Source organism: Salvia miltiorrhiza, chromosome 8, assembly GCF_028751815.1.
Source record: "Salvia miltiorrhiza cultivar Shanhuang (shh) chromosome 8, IMPLAD_Smil_shh, whole genome shotgun sequence".
Taxonomy (NCBI): Eukaryota; Viridiplantae; Streptophyta; class Magnoliopsida; order Lamiales; family Lamiaceae; genus Salvia; species Salvia miltiorrhiza.
This window is the reverse complement of record NC_080394.1, coordinates 38,001,308-38,017,604: the sequence shown is the minus strand read 5'-3', so window position 1 is coordinate 38,017,604 and position 16,297 is coordinate 38,001,308. Positions and strand designations below refer to the sequence as shown.

General features: G+C 39.0%; 1 non-coding gene across 1 annotated transcript; it reads left to right on the top strand.

Annotated features, from left to right (window-relative positions):
- The first annotated feature begins 806 nt into the window (after positions 1-806).
- On the top strand, positions 807-913 carry LOC131002101 (small nucleolar RNA R71). Its single transcript, XR_009094178.1, has one exon. It is a non-coding gene; the product is annotated as a small nucleolar RNA R71 (small nucleolar RNA).
- Positions 914-16,297: the final 15,384 nt, after the last annotated feature.

Genomic DNA, 16,297 nt, shown 5'->3' with positions numbered 1-16,297 from the left:
AACTATCAACCACCCGTATGGAATGACATTGCTGATTTTGCTGAGGCTGTTGATGTTGGATCTTCGGATTGAACTGAGTGTTGCTAGGAAATTGGCCTGGCTTGTGCTGCGCATCTGCTTGGTTGGCCATCTGACCAACTTGAGTCTCCAATATCTGCACTTGCTTGGACAGTGCTGAAAAATTATTTCCAATTTGACCCACTTGAGACTCCAAATTGGTCATCCTTGTATTAACAGTTGTCTTCATACTAGACACCTCTGTTAAAACCTGCTGCATCATATCCTCAAGCGATCCCTTCTTCGGCTCATTTATAACTCCTCCACTAGACACAGAAAACCCAGGTGGAGGCTGCACAGCATTGTTGGGATTTGAATAGGAAAAATTTGGATGATTCCTATTATTGGGATGATACGGTGGATTTCCGCCGTGATGTCCCTGATAGTTTGGTCTATTGAATTGGTACTGCTGCTGGACATAATTAGCATCTTCAAACTGTGACATATCAGATAAACTCGGCTGCTGAGGAATTTTAGCTAGCAATGCTTTTCTCTCCAACCCATACTGCTTTTAAAGAGCTTCATATTTCTCCTTAAAATCATCACTCTCCTCATGTACAGCTGCAATTCTTCTCGTAGAACTTCTGTCATTCGGCCATTGATAACTGTTGGAGGCCATCTCTTCTATCACACGATAAGCCTCCCTTGTATTTCTATGGAGAAGACATCCACCTGCAGTAGCATCCACCATACTTTTTGTTAGACCAGTCAAACCATTATAAAAGTGAATGATTTGCTGATCCTCCGTGAAACCATGTTGTGGACAGTTCCTGAGCAGCTCACGAAATCTTTCCCAGGCATCATGAATGGTCTCATCTCCTAGCTGGGAAAAGTGAGAAATCTCCGCAATGATTTTCTGAGCTTTAGAAGCAGGAAAGTATTTTGCTAGGAAAGCTCTACACAAATACTCCCATCCAGTAATAGCACCTCTGTCCAAACTCTTGAACCAATCCTTCGCTCTGTCCCTGAGAGAGAATCCAAACATCTTCATTCTGATGGCATCTGGTGGCACTCCATTCTGCTTAATAGTGTCGCAGATATCTAGAAACTGAGTAATGTGAGCATGCGGGTTTTCGGAAGCCATTCCACTAAACTGTTCAGCTTGCACCATGTTTATCAATCCCGGCTTCAGCTCGAACGTGGTAGCCTGCACAGTTGGTCCCCATCTGTCTCCTTGAAATTGATCAACCTGAGGCTGATACATGTGATTCAGTGGTGGCTCTGGTGGAGGAGCCCGATTGCGCCTGTTCTCCTCTCTCTCTTCATCTAGCTGCCTCTGAAGGTTTGTCACTGCTCGCACTAGAGTTTCAAGATCCATGTTATTCTGTTGCTCTGCCATTGCTTGCTTCTTCTTTTCACGGTTGTCTCTTTTATGCTGCTTTTCGATTTACAAATTCAAAGGTACAAGATGTTCTTTTCCTTTGGATCTCGTGATCATACACTCCTGAGACAACAAACAAAAATCAGAAACAGAAATTAATCTAAAAATAAAATAAAATAAAAACTTATAACGCCTGAAATAATGCTTAAATCTAATCACAAATATTAAAGTGAATTCTAAATAAGCCCCGGCAACGGCGCCAAAAAGTTGATCACTAATTTCTTAGCAACAAATACCGCAACTAACACGGTGCAATTGTAGCAAATAATCAGTAACCGAGTATCGTATCCACAGGGACTATTATGACGAATCACCTTAAGTAATCCTAACTAAACCCTAGTAATATTCAGGCAATCACAAATAAGAATGAAGTAGATAACTTAAATCAAAACAAACCAAATAAAATAGAATAGAAAATTCAATTAATAAAAGACAACTGATCCTAGGGCAGTAAATTCATTAACTAAATCTATGCAATTAATCTATTAATCCTATGTACCAATTTAATCCAGTTATGATGAGAGATCACTTAATTAATCAATCACTCTCGCTAGAGCAGCAACGATAGTAGATTAGTAAATTATCTATCTCCGTTAGGTCTCAAGAAAATTACTAACTCCCAATAGCTCCTAAGAATAGCTCCCTATGATCCACCTATCTCCGCTAAGTCTCAAGGTTAAAATCATATCATACATTCCTGAATCCGCTAAATAGTTATCTCCGCTAGGTCTCAAACCGAATAGCTAAACATGCAAACTATTGATCAGATAATTCACAAGAAATTAAGCACCGGGAATTATGAATCATAAACTGGAAGGCACAAAGCTATTAACAAATAAATCACATAAATTCAATCAACTATTTACAAACCCTAGAATCAGCTAAACGAAACTAGCCAGACATAATAAAATAAAACATAAACATAATTAAAAAGAATGCAATTAGAAAAACTGAATTATATAAAAACTGAATAAGAAGAATTGTAGCAGCTTGAATCTTCAATCTTGATCCAAGCCTTGAAAACTAGAAAGCAATAAATTCTAAAGCTATAAAACTGAAATATTAAGTCTGGGAACTGAAAAAGGAACCCTGAATAGGTCAAAAGAGGACGTATATATAGGCACAGGGGATAAATACAGTATAGAGCTCGAAAATACTGATAAAATCCGAAAATCCCGCAAAATCCCGAAAATTCGGAAATTCCCGTCGGGCACTATTCACTGCTGTGCGCGACTTTCTTGTTTCGGCCATATCTTTCTCGTCCGAACTCGGATTTGCGAACCGTTTGCGCCTAGGAACTCGTATCGAGACGAACTACAACTTTTATTAAGATCAACAGTCCAAATTCGAATTTCATATTTTTGTAAAATTCATCAAAGTACGAGCAAGTAACATATTTCACAATATAAAGCAATTTAAGCACAAAACAATCATCAAACACTCAATTTCCTATAAAATTAACATCATAAGAACATTAAAAACCATGAAAACATGAGTGTTATCAAGCTGACCGGCAAAGCTGACCAGCAGAGCTAACCTGCAGAGCTGAAGTGCAGAGCTAACCTGCAGAGCTGAAGTGCAGAGCTGATTACCAGAGCTGGAGAACAGAGTTGGTTTAAGCAGAGCAGAGTAGAGTAGTAGTGCAGAGCAGAGAAAGGGGGGCAGAAGCGGCAATGGGCTGCCTTTGTTTTTGTATCTTGGACTTGTGCTTTTTAAGTAGACTTTTATGCTTAAGTATGAAATTATTCATGCATTGCATCATGATTTAATTGGTTATTTTAAAACTCCAATTATAAGAAAGACGAGTAAGAATATTGTTGGTGTCTTAACTCAAGAAAATTGTTTTCAATTATTTATTCTTTAAATTTTGAAAACCCGACTAAGTGAATCATAGGATGATAAGCACTACACCACGACTTAAGATTTAATTCAGGAGACCTATTAAGATTATAGATTTCTTGTAGGCTTTGTAGACCGTGAGGACTAGCGCTGCTATTATGAACCAAAGTTAAGATTAAACGACAGGCATTGTCTAATCAGGTGGGCTTATTTTCCAAATGTATGATTTAGCTATTGAGCTTAAATGTTTCAATGAAATGAAAACTGTTTATCCGATAAAATATTTTGTGCACTCTGCTCTGTTTAAGACTCGCAACAATGAATCGATCGAGGTTCTCTCTTGACCTAACACGTTATTTGAGAATTGTGTACACCTATTAGCTTACTCGGTGGGTTGATCTCCATTCGGGCACTAATCATGTATGAGGCGTTATAAGGGTGCTCGACGGGATGTGTTCCGGAGCATTGGGTCCCAAATGGGAACTTGACTGGGTTACGCCCTCAGTTCAAGTAAGCAGGAGTAATGGATCCATCGGTGGCTAAAAGGTCCGGGATTACAGCGAGTAACGGATAGGGAGTGTGACAATTGCGCGCAATATTATAAAATGTTTTAACATGTTTAGAAGTTACTTGAATTTAAAAACCTTCTAAGTCATGTCAAGTATAATTGGATAAACTGCTCTTATGATTATGAAATGTTTACAAAATTGCTAGCCCACTAAGTACATTAGTACTTAGCCCAAAAATACTTTCAAATATTTTTCAGGTTGATTGGTCGGTGCTAACGGGGCGAGCTGAGGCTAGGGTTCAACTCCGTATTTTGTCTTCCGCTGTTGCACTAGCTCTTTTGTCTTTTGTTTCTCTAAACATAAGACCTTTATGTAAATTCTGAATTATGTTTCTTATCGAGCTTAGACTCTCAACTTCTATATATTTTGTTGAGCCGAGACTATTATTTCACAAGTATTTCATTCTAAATGTTGGTTATCAGAAGCATGACACTAAACTTGTGATCCAAAGGGGACTAGCCCAACTTGTTATCTTATTCGGGTTTTAACAAGGTTGTTCCTTGTTTATTTCTATGAATTAGTTGCACCTCGATTATAGTTAATTCCTTCCAGAATTGGGGTGCGACAGTTTCTAAATTATTATATTTGTTCACAGTAATTGTTATTTTAATTCATGAGAACTTGTACTTTTAGTTATTTGGTTAAGTAAATATTATTGTAAAAAAAGTAATTATTTAAATGAATAAAAATAATACTATTTTTACTCGCTAGAACTTGTACTTTTAGCTATTTGGTCAAATAATATTTGTCGTAAGAAAAAGTAACTTTTGATATGATGAAAGGTAATGTTTCAAAAACATTACATTTCTTCATGTCGATAATTACTTTTCATCGTAATAATAATTACTTTGAATAACATAGAAATAAATAAAATGCATAAAAAATAATCAAGTAATTATTCAGCTAATCATTATCGTAAAAAAAAGTAACTAATGATATGATGAAAGGTAATGTTTCAAAAACATTACATTTCTTTATGTTGATAACTAGTATTGTACCTGTGTGATGCACAATATAAATAATATAGAATTTTTTATACACACAAAATATTAATCTATAAATTAATTATCAATACAAAAATGTGTGCGTGTGTTGACCAAGCGGTAAGGGGTTAATGCCTAATATCAAAGGTCTTGGGTTCAAGTCCTCTGTGGCGCGACCTTTAAATTTCTTTATTTAATTATGTTATGTTATCAAAAAAATAACATACTACTTTAGTGAAATAATTATCAATACAAAAATAATATCAAAATATTAATTAGGGTAAACATCACTTTTTGGCCCATCGTTTGGGCCTTTTCTTAAAAATATCTCATCCTAAGGGTAATTATAAAACAATATCCATCGTTTCATTTTTTTCTTGTTTGTCACCCACAAAAATAATCCGGCCACTGAAAAATAAGATGTTCCGGCGAACACCCATGTGTCAATACATGTGGAATTAAAAACAAAAAAGAAAAAAAAGAAAAGGAAAATTCACACACACAAATCCTCATTCCTCATTGGATTCATTCCTTTTACAGTGACGACGACGCTAATTACACTGCACATCTCATCCTTAACGTTAAGGTTTCATCCTCATTGGGGGATAAGCTGTATGAAAAAGAGGGATCTCGACACGACCAGTTTGCCTTGACAACCAACGAGCCGGGGAATTACGCGGCATATTTTATGATGGACAATAGTGATCAGAGTGGTAAACTAGTGACGGTAGACTTAGAATGGAGAACTTACGGGGATTGCTACAAAAGATTGCCGACGTCGAGAGGCAGGGGGTGGTGAACGGCGACGGCGGCAGCGGGTGGGGCAAAAAAATAATAAAAAAAAACAAAAAAATTCCTAATTCACCGGATATCACTCCACCGGTGTAGACTTTGCAGACGACCAAAAACCCCAGGTCGTGACCACCCGCTCCACTGGATGGCATACTCCAGCCGCCGCCATCGTCTCTCCCTCAAACCCCATCTCGGTACTACAACCCAAAGCCTTAAATCCCCAAATCCGACCCCCACCTCGGCACCGCCACTTTCCCCTCCCCCACCCCAGACCGCAACGACCAAATTCTTCCTCAACAGACGGGCAACAGTCAACAGAGGCACCTCCGCCTCTCTCCCTCCACACCAGCACAACTCCCTCTCCGCCGCTCGCACCAACATATCCAAAATCCAAAAACTTAGAAAACCAAAAATTCGAATTCACCATAAAATTGAATAATTTCAAAAACTCAGACCCTGAATTTCGTGCGCCACGTCGCCGCTGAAGTCCGAATTTCAGAGCTTGGATTCGAAGAAAACAGAGGGGGCTCGACTCTTCTCCCTCAAATTGTGTGCTTCTGTTTGGGAGTGGCGGTGGCGGGTGGGGGAAGGCGAGGGGGTGGCAGTGGTGGTGATGGCAGAGGGTGGGGGAAGGGGAGGTGGCGGCGGTGGAGGTGGCAAGGAGCAGCGCCGGGTGGGGGAAGGGGGAGTTAGGGTTTGGGGTGGGGGGAAGGGGGAAAAGATGATGGGGGGGGGGATTTTCCTTTTCTTTTTAATTTTTTTTCCACATGTATTTTTTATTTTAAATTTTTTTAGATATTTTTTCCATATGTCACAAAAGTGCCACCATGTTAATTTTCGGCTGCCACCTCATCAATTCCGGCTGCCACAGTAGCATTTCCGGCGCCGGTGTAAGTAAAAATCGGTCACTGGACAAATTTGAGACAAAAATGAAAGGTTAGGTATTTAAAAGTAGAAAAATAAAAAAAAGTGCAAAAACCAATTCCGTGTAAACGTTAGGAATTTACAGGCAACTACCCCTAAATGAAAAAGGGATAATATATAACTTATACAAAACTAATTATGAACTATAATCTCACAAAGATTTTATTATTTATTTTAATAGTAAAAAAAAATACTCATAAGGGGCCTATAAAATAATATACTTATAAGAAAACATCCAAGCAATAAATCCATTTTTAATATTCAACCTCCATCGTTCCGCTTCCCTATCTAAATTTTCAAAACTCTTGTGTATTAGTGTACAAAGATCATTCCACTAAATTCACTCATTTGAACTCTCTTGTGTGGATTATTCTAGATAAATTTACATAACTTTTTTAGAATTATATTTTCAGATTAATATTTTATTATTGTACTCCCTCCGTCCCAATAATAAAGACACACTTTCCTTAATGGGTTGTCCCAATAATAAAGACACATTTCTAAATATGGAAAGAATTAGGGCTTAACAAATTCTAATTAACTTAACCTTAATTATCATATAAATACCTAATAAAAACCCTAATCGAAGGAAACAAACCATCCGTCTCCCTCATTTCAGCCCCATCTCTCTCTGGAATGTTCTCCCCTCTCCGGCGAACAGCGCCGCCGGTTCATCCCCTCTCCGGCGAAGAGAGACGACAGAGATGTCGATTTCGTCGAAGGAAGAAAGTTGATCTTGACGGAACTCTGCGGCGTCGATTTCGTCCATAATGCCGCTCGTCTCGGAACTCTGCAGCATCGATTTTCATGGTTTTAATTTTCTGCATTTCTGGATTCGATTCGGTTTCTGCATTTCTGCATTTCTGGATTCGATTTCTGCCGTCGATTTTGCTCTTGTTGTTTTGGTGGTGTTGTCGGAGGTGGTCGGTGGTGGTGGTGGTGGTGGTGGTCGACGGTGTAGTGGTGGGTGGCGGCAGTAGCCAATTACTAATCAAATACACTAATAAAGTTGGGCACTCTACTTTATTCCCTAATCTACCCCACCTTAACCTCCGTGCCCAAATGAAGTGTGTCTTCATTATTGGGACGGAGGGAGTATTAAAAATAAAATAATTCATTGTAATGAATATAAAATACTCCCTCCGTCCCTGAAATAGCTTCCTCTTTGGAGACGGCACGTGTTTTAAGGAAACGTTGTAAAGTGTATTGATAGTGGAAAAAATATATTATAATTATTATTGGAAGTTATGAAAAGGAGTTATAATTAGTATTGAGAGTGGCGAAAAGTGAAAAGTAAGAATACATAAAATATTATTAGTGGTGGGGTAGTTCTCCAAAAATAGAAAGAAAGAAAGATGAAGTTATTTGAGGGACGTCCCAAAAAGGAAAAAGATGAAGTTATTTCATGGACGGGGGAATAACTATTTTATTCTTATATGCAATTTTATAAAATAACCACCAATTTACTACTCCCTCCGTCCGCGATATCGTTTTCTCTTCCATTTATAGAAGTAGGGTCCACAAACTTCGAATCACAACAATAGTGGGACCCAAACTCCACTCACTACATATCCACTACTATCTACCACTTTTTTTAAAATTCGCGCCGTCCACAATATGTAAACGATATCGCGGACGGAGGGAGTATTATGAAGCCCATGACTTGATTATACTAAACATAATAAATATACTTTCTTAAGATAATAAAGGAGTTAATATATCAAACTATAGTAAATTTAAAATCTACCCACTCAAATAAAAAATTTAAACAATGCCCAATTTTTATGTTAAATGACTAAACTGCCCCTAACATTACAATTAAAAAATTAGTCACAAAGTCATCCTCACAAAACACACTACACATTTTTAAAAAAAAAAATCATCACACCAAATCTCTCTCTCTCCCCCCGCTCTATCTATCTGTACGCAAAAACTGAAGTTCAATTTCTTTTGAATTCATCAGACATTCCTAGACTTCCTGTGCAAGTTATTTTTGTTGTTTTGAATTCGTTTCGCATATCTTTTGAATTTGTCTCGCATTTTAATTTGAGAATGCTCCATTGTTTTCGTTGAATTGTTGAGAATAAAGTGTTCAAATTCAAAGTTTATGTTTGGAGCATTTCGAATCATGTTATGCAAGTTAATCCGGTGCTTGATTGCTCCGGGTACGCCATGTACATCTCTTAGACAGAAGTTGAGGAGAATTTTCCAGTAAATTGCATATTACACTCATGTATCTGCATTGATTAATAATCTTGATTCACAATCAGATCTATGAATTCACACCTTAATGTTCTTGAATTCACGACCAGATCTATGAATTCACAACTTAATGTTCTTGAATTCACAATCAGATCTATAAATTCACAATTAAAATTAGAATTCACAATAATCTCGATGAATTCACAACTAGAAATAATGCTTGTCGTGAATTTAAGTTTTAAAGCTTGAATTCACAACTAACAATATTTCTAGTTGTGAATTCATTTAAAACTTTAATTCACGACTAATACTTGAATTCACGACTAACATTGTTTATAGTTGTGAATTCACGCTTTAAAACTTGAATTTACGACTAACACTATTTTTACTAGTTGTGAATTCAAACTTTAAAACTCGAATTCACAACCAATACTAGCTATTCAGTTGTGAATTCGAGTTTTAAAGCTTGAATTCACAACCAAAATTAATTATAGTTGTGAATCGACTGGTTGTGAATTTGTTGGCAATTTTTAATTTTTTATCTTAGTGGCTAATTTTTAAATTTTTCATTCCAAAGTGGCTATTTTCAAAATCTACTCATAATGTGGGGGAAAAAAAAAGAAAAATTAAATACGATTGCAGTTATATTCCATAGTAACTAAACTTATATAACTTCATTGCTAAAAATTTAAATTTGTGCCAATATGTTACACAAAAACGCCGCACACATTTTATGAATGTTCTCGCACATGGTATCCGGGATTCTAAAGCACTGCATCACGTAAGTTGGTACCGCCTGCACCACCGCTTTAATAAGGACTTGTTCTTCCCCTGCTGAGAAGTCCCTCTAATTCCAACAAAGAATCTTATTTCTCACTCTATCCTTCAAATACCCAAACTATATTCTTTTATGCCTAAGAGAGAAGGATGGTAGGCCCAAGTAACATTGAATCCCTTCGCCAGATTTCACCTCTAGGACCTTGTTCATCGCGTCTTCATCCACTTTGCTTGTATTCGGATTAAAGAAAATAGATGACTTATAAAAATTGATAAGTTGGCCTGAAGCCTTTTGGTAATGCAGAATACAATATATGTTACACATCATCCACTACATCCCCATCCGCTTGGAAAAAAATGAGGCTATCATCGACAAAGAACAAATGTGTAACATATCCCTCGAATCCTCGCCCTTCGTTGGTAGTAATTAAACAACGACGAAAAGCCTTGGGCACATATAACATATAAGAACCGGGAAAGAGGGTTCCATTGCCTTAGCCCTCTAGTTGGAATAACCTCCCCATATACGCCTTTGTTGACCAGAAAAGAGAACGAGACTGATCGTACGTATTTCATAACAAGTATACACAAAGCATCAGGTAACCCCATTCTCATCATCACAACTTTCAAATAGTTTCATACCACTTTTTCATAGGCTTTACTCATGTCAAGTTTGAGAGCCGCAAACCCCTTTTTTCTTTTCTTCCCGTTCCTGAGCCAATGTTGACATCGAAGCTATTAAGCATGTTGTGAGTGATTTGTCTCCCTTTAAGGAAAGCACTCTGCGCATGATCGATAACCCTTCCCAATTAAATATAGCCATCAATTAATTAGGAATTTTGGTATTAAATCAAAACTTTATAATTTTTCCAACACATACCATTCGTCCCACAAAAATGACGCAATATTTGTCAATTAAAAACAAATATAGTCATGTAGTTTGTATCAACAATTGACACGAATGGTTTAGATATTTTCTTTCGCACCATTCATCCCAATGTCTGTTGAGGCATCACCTAGGACCAACGGTACGAAATGGTGTATTCAAATCATTCGTCCAAATGTCTCTCGCGTTGTCATCTAGGACCAATGGTACAAAATAGTGTATTCGTATCATTCGTCTGAATGTCTCTCGTGCCATCATCTGGGATGAATGGTACTAAATTATGTATTCGTACCATACATCTGAATATTTGTCGCACCAAATAATTAGCACGAATGGTACGAATATTCAATTTCGCATCATTCGTGTCAAGGTCCATCACAGTAGCAATTGCGACAAATTGTACGAAAATGTCATTTCGTTCTATTTGTGCCAAGTCTAGGTCGCACTAGCAGTGGGGACGAATGGTGTGAATATGTCATTTTGAACCATTTGTCCCACAAAAATGATCCAATAGAAAAACTATAAACTTGCAGTTTATTCTAACAAATCCAACTATAATTGAATTAACATTTTATTCATTTATTCATTTTGTAAACAATACAATTATAAATTATATGATCAAATCAACACAAAATCCTACAATTAATACAAAATTTAACTAAATTTTAATTTTTCATTATTTTCTTCACTTTCTTACACTGGAAGAAAACGTCATGCGAGGGTGGTGACAAACATAGTTTTCGTACCTCACTTTCGCATGAATTGTTGTCATTTCCCCCCATGAATTGATTGTGAATAAGTGTTTGTATATCCCAATTTTGAGTTTTGTTGAGATTGGATGCCTAGGTGTAGTTTTGGAGTGATTTCAGGAAAAATCAAAGATCAATTGGGGGATTTTGAAGACATGAGATTGAAGTACGTCTCGAGAAAAAATCGTGAGCACAAACGGAGACCGAATCAGAGTTCGGACAAACGAGAACGAAGCCGAACGAGCGGACTGCGCACAGAGCCCAGGACCCCGCGATCCTGGCCGCGGGCCTTTGCTCCAAAGTAGTCCAGAACGCACGAAAGGACCCGCGGTCCGTGCTGCGGCCGCGGGCCTCTCTTACAGTTCCCCCACGATCCTACGCCGCGGTCACGGCCGTGATCGCCAGAGAAACACAGAATTGATGCTTTTAGTGGGGCCCAGACGCGATTTTTAGCCTAAAAACACCTTTTCCCCCTCTTTTCTCACATCATTCATCACTCACACCCAATTCCATCTTCCCCAATCTTCCACACAAAACCCTAACCTCCATTAATGCTCACACCTACCTTTTGTAGAAGCATTGAAGATGAGAGAAGATTGAAGAAAGCCCATTAATAGGATTTGTCACTTGTTAGGTCCGGGGGGTCTCGAATAGGTGTATGGGGGGGGGAATACACCTATAGGCTATTTTTACAACAATCTACCGACCTCAATCAGAGGGATCTCAGTCAGATATTAAAGCGAAACTTTACAAGCAAACAAGACACCTGTTTTACCGAAATTAGTTTTGACCAACAGGGTTGACGACTGATACTGAAAGCTCTTCAGTAAAGAGTTATCAGTTAAGTCACTGGAACTTAACTGATCCATGTAAGGGCTTCAGTCGTGTTTGCAAAGATAGAGATGATATCACTCTTCCTTACTATCAGAGGATAGATCAGTCAGATTGATATCATACGCAGCGGAAATTAAACTTAGTTTCGAATAGCCTCGGTGGAGCAGATAGTTGGATTAAGGTTTCTCTTTCCTGTTAGTCAGTGTTCAGTTTTATCAATTGAAATCGCACAAGTATTGAATGTAAAACTGAAAGCTGTAAATAACACAGAGACTTTTACGTGGTTCGGAAAAACCCTTTCCTACATCCACGGCTGGTTGATCAGACCAACAATCCACTCCGCAAGTGCTTGCCTGGTGCACTGCAAACCGTACCCGTGTGCTTGCCTGGTGCACACAACCGTAAACTGAAGATAAACTCTCTTCAGCACCCACACACCTCGCGTAGGATTTCCCTGCTAAGCACACCTCGTGCTCAGACTTCTCACTCAGAGTTCAGAGTACCTTCCTGAACTCCGAATCACTCAAACACTCTTATGGAGGAGAGGTTTAAACTAGTGCCAACCATACTTACAAAGAACAAGTTCTTTGAAGCAAGTTTGACTTTTGGCTTCTAGGTAAACAGATATATGCCTAGGGTCTAAGAGAATGTATGTAATCAGTAGAGACTGATTTTGGCTTTGGAATTCTCTTCTTCGATTCAAGCTTTGGGCGGTTAAGCTTTAGGCTGAGTAGCAATTTCGGCAGAGCTTCAGCTTATGTCGTTGAATCGGTGAAGATTGAAGTGATCCTCGAGCGCTATTTGTAGGAGAACTCTTGAATAGATCCGTTGGCGTAAATCGTCCTCAAGATTTCTTCCGTTGGAGAGCAATTCGAATTTGGGCTGAGGCTTCAATCTTCGAGGTTCCTTGTCTGTGTGGAAACGGCTCTCTTTGATGGACATGAGAAGTGACATCTCTGAAAAGTAACCACCAGATAGGAATGACCTCTACAGAGATAAGATATTGTGATATCTCTGCATTTAATGCGGCTGTACTTGTGCGTACGTGGCTTCCTCTGAACGTTGGAAGATCAGTCCTAGGAGGAATGTTCAACTGATACTTGACTTTAGTATCAGTCCATTGCGCGCATTAAATAATCAGTCTTCAACTGATTCTTCAACTGATACTTCAGTTGGTAACTCCAGTCTTCAGTCTTCAGTCTTCATTCTTCAGTCTTCAGTCTTCGACACCGCAACTAAACTAGAAACGAACTCTAACACTTGAGTTCAAAACGATTCTAGTCTATTACAAATAAGTCCTGTGATTTTTGGTATCATCAAAACAAGGGTTAGGATATTCCACAAGGTTCCCAACAATTTCCCCCTTTTTGATGATGTCAAAACCACACAGCAGTTCTAGACAACAAAAAGACTGAACTCATAGTACAAGTTCTAAACAAGAGGTGAAAACAGTTCCCCCTTAACAATAGAACCTAAACAACTTGTACTTAGAGCAAGAACGAAAATAGTTCTAAAAACAGAACTTAAAGAAGGCAGAAAAACCATAATCAGAGCCTGGACAAAGAGTCATTGTCTTCAGGTTGAGATAAAAAAGAAGTTCATTTCATTAATAAGACTGATAAGCCATCAGTCGAGGTACAGAGCAAGACTTACATTGGAGTAAAAAGAAAAACAAAAACATCATGGATAAACCATGGACTCCAGCAGTCTGCTTGGCTGCGCCTTGAACTTCTTGATCTTCATCTTCTGTCTTCATGTCTTCGTGTTCCTAAGCTTGTTCCACTCTCACTTGTGTTCCGTTGATTTGAGGTCTTTTACTGGAACATCATCCTTACAACTTCTGGTGATCCTTTGCTGTTCCATCATCAGTCAAGATAGAGGACAGGAGCTACCTTAGAGAAGGTTTCTTTCTGGCTTCCTACTTTCCCAACTTTCCCCCTTTTTGGCACATCAAAAAGAGAGATGGCGATGGAGGCTATGATCAGACGGTACCCAACTCCTAGTCTCAGAAGTTCATGAGAAGATTTGAGAACAGAGTGAGTCCGGATAAGCAGAAGAGGATGACGCCAGTGGTGGGGTGAGGAGAGGAGGAAGACGGAGAAGTGGAGGAGGACAAGAAAACGTAGAAGGCGGAAGATAGAAGAAGGCTTCCTTGGAAGAAGGAGAGGGCTGCCTTATGAGGAGAAGGATCAGGTTGGTGAATTAGAAAGAAAGAGAGAAGAGGGAAGGGTGTGAGAAGGAAGAATCGAAGCGGTGGCAGCTGAGAAGACTAACACCGTCGATTCGCCGACCCAGGGTCTGTGAAGAATAGACCCGGTGCGGCTGAAGATGCCGGCCAACAACAAGAGAGGTCTCGTTGTTTGTTGCAAGCCAGGGAGGAGTACGATATATGCGATAAGAAATATCTCCTCCAGAAGCGGTAAAACTTCTTGGCGCCAGGCATGAGAATGGAAGACGCTCGCTTCGCTGGATACAAGTGAGGGTAGAGCAAACTTTGACGCCGGAGAGACGTTGAGATCCAGTGGAAGGGTCCGGTGAAGACCAAGACTATGAGCGTCAATCTTCCACTCCATGACTTTGCAGTCATAGATTTCTCTGCAACTTTGGAAACAATTGAAGCTTTTTCTCACAGTGAAGGCTGTGGAGATTTGTTAGTTGATGCAGAAAAAATCGTGAAGACAACATGGTATAAATAGGTAGAATGTGAACCATGTAGAAGATGAAAAGGTTTTTCGAAAACTGTGCCTAAAATGCAATTGAAGAAAAATTTCGCGTCCGCCGTCACTGCCAGGGACTTTGAAAGACATCATTACATTATGTCATGTCAATGAGCGTTTCAAGAAATTTTATTGCAGAGGCAAAAAGGTTGGATGGATTTTTGGCAATAAGATCAGGACAAGTTCAATCAAAACAGATTTTCACTTTATAAAAATTTTGTCCTTTTCAGATATTCCATATTCCAACAATTCCAACAATCAGTTAAAGTTTTTGAAAGAAACTGATCAGTTAGAGAAAATGTTTTGAACTAAAAACTTAAAGCTCTATACTGAAATAACTGATTTTGAAAAGTAAGCATTTAAAATACTTACTGATCAACTGATCATCGTAGTCAGTTGATACCACGTGATCCTGGTAGATTCATCAGGATGACTTCTTCTTCAGTTGAGCATTCGGACTTCATTGCTTTCCACGTCGGCGATCGTAGAGGCCGCAGTTGGTTGCCCACCAGTCAGCATGACTGTTTGAGAAAATCTTCAAACACAGCATCACTCTTCAGGGTTGATGAGGCCGATCGTTGCACATAGATCATTGAACCTTTCTTCTGGAAGAGCCTTGGTCAGCAAGTCCGCTCTCTGAATAGCAGTGGGAATCCATTCCACAGAGACATTCTTCTTTTCGACATGATCACGAATGAAGTGATGTCGAATCTCAATATGCTTGACTTTGGTATGATGAACTGGATTCTGGGAGATTGCAATAGCACTGGAGCTGTCGCAATAGATAGGAACTTCCTTTTCGTCGATCCCATAGTCCTTAAGTTGATGGACTAACCACAGGATTTGTGAACAGCAGCTTCCGGCAGCAACATATTCAGCTTCAGTTGTAGAGGTGGTGACTGAAGTCTGCTTCTTTGAAAACCAAGAGATGAGCTTGTTGCCTAGGAATTGACAAGTTCCGGAGGTTGATTTGCGATCAAGCTTGCATCCATCGAAGTCTGAGTCTGAATATCCGGTGAGCTTGATGTCGTCGTCTGCTGGATACCACAATCCTAGATTGGGTGTGCCTTTGAGATATCTCAGAATTCGCTTAGCTGCATTCAAATGAGCTTCCTTAGAATCTGATTGATATCTTGCACATACCCCGACTGCAAATGCGATATCTGGTCTGCTCGCAGTCAAATACAGCAAAGATCCAATGATTTCTATGTACTTCTTCGAAGGAACAGAGCTTCCTGCTGAATCTGGATCAACTTTCCAGTTTGTATTCATTGGGATCTTGACTGACTTCATGTGCTGAATACCGAACTTAGCTATCAGCTCCTTGGCATACTTGGACTGGCTGATCAGTATTCCTTCGTTGGTCTGCTTGACTTGCAATCCGATGAAGAAATTCATTTCTCCCATCATGGACATTTGAAACTTGTTGGTCATGATGTCAGCAAACTTTTTGCACATGTGTTCGGATTTGGATCCGAAGATTATGTCATCGACATAAATTTGAACAAGCAAGAGATCTTCTCCTTCTTTGAGAGTGAACAAAGTTCTGTCCACAGATCCCTTTTTGAAGCCTTGTTCAACCAGATA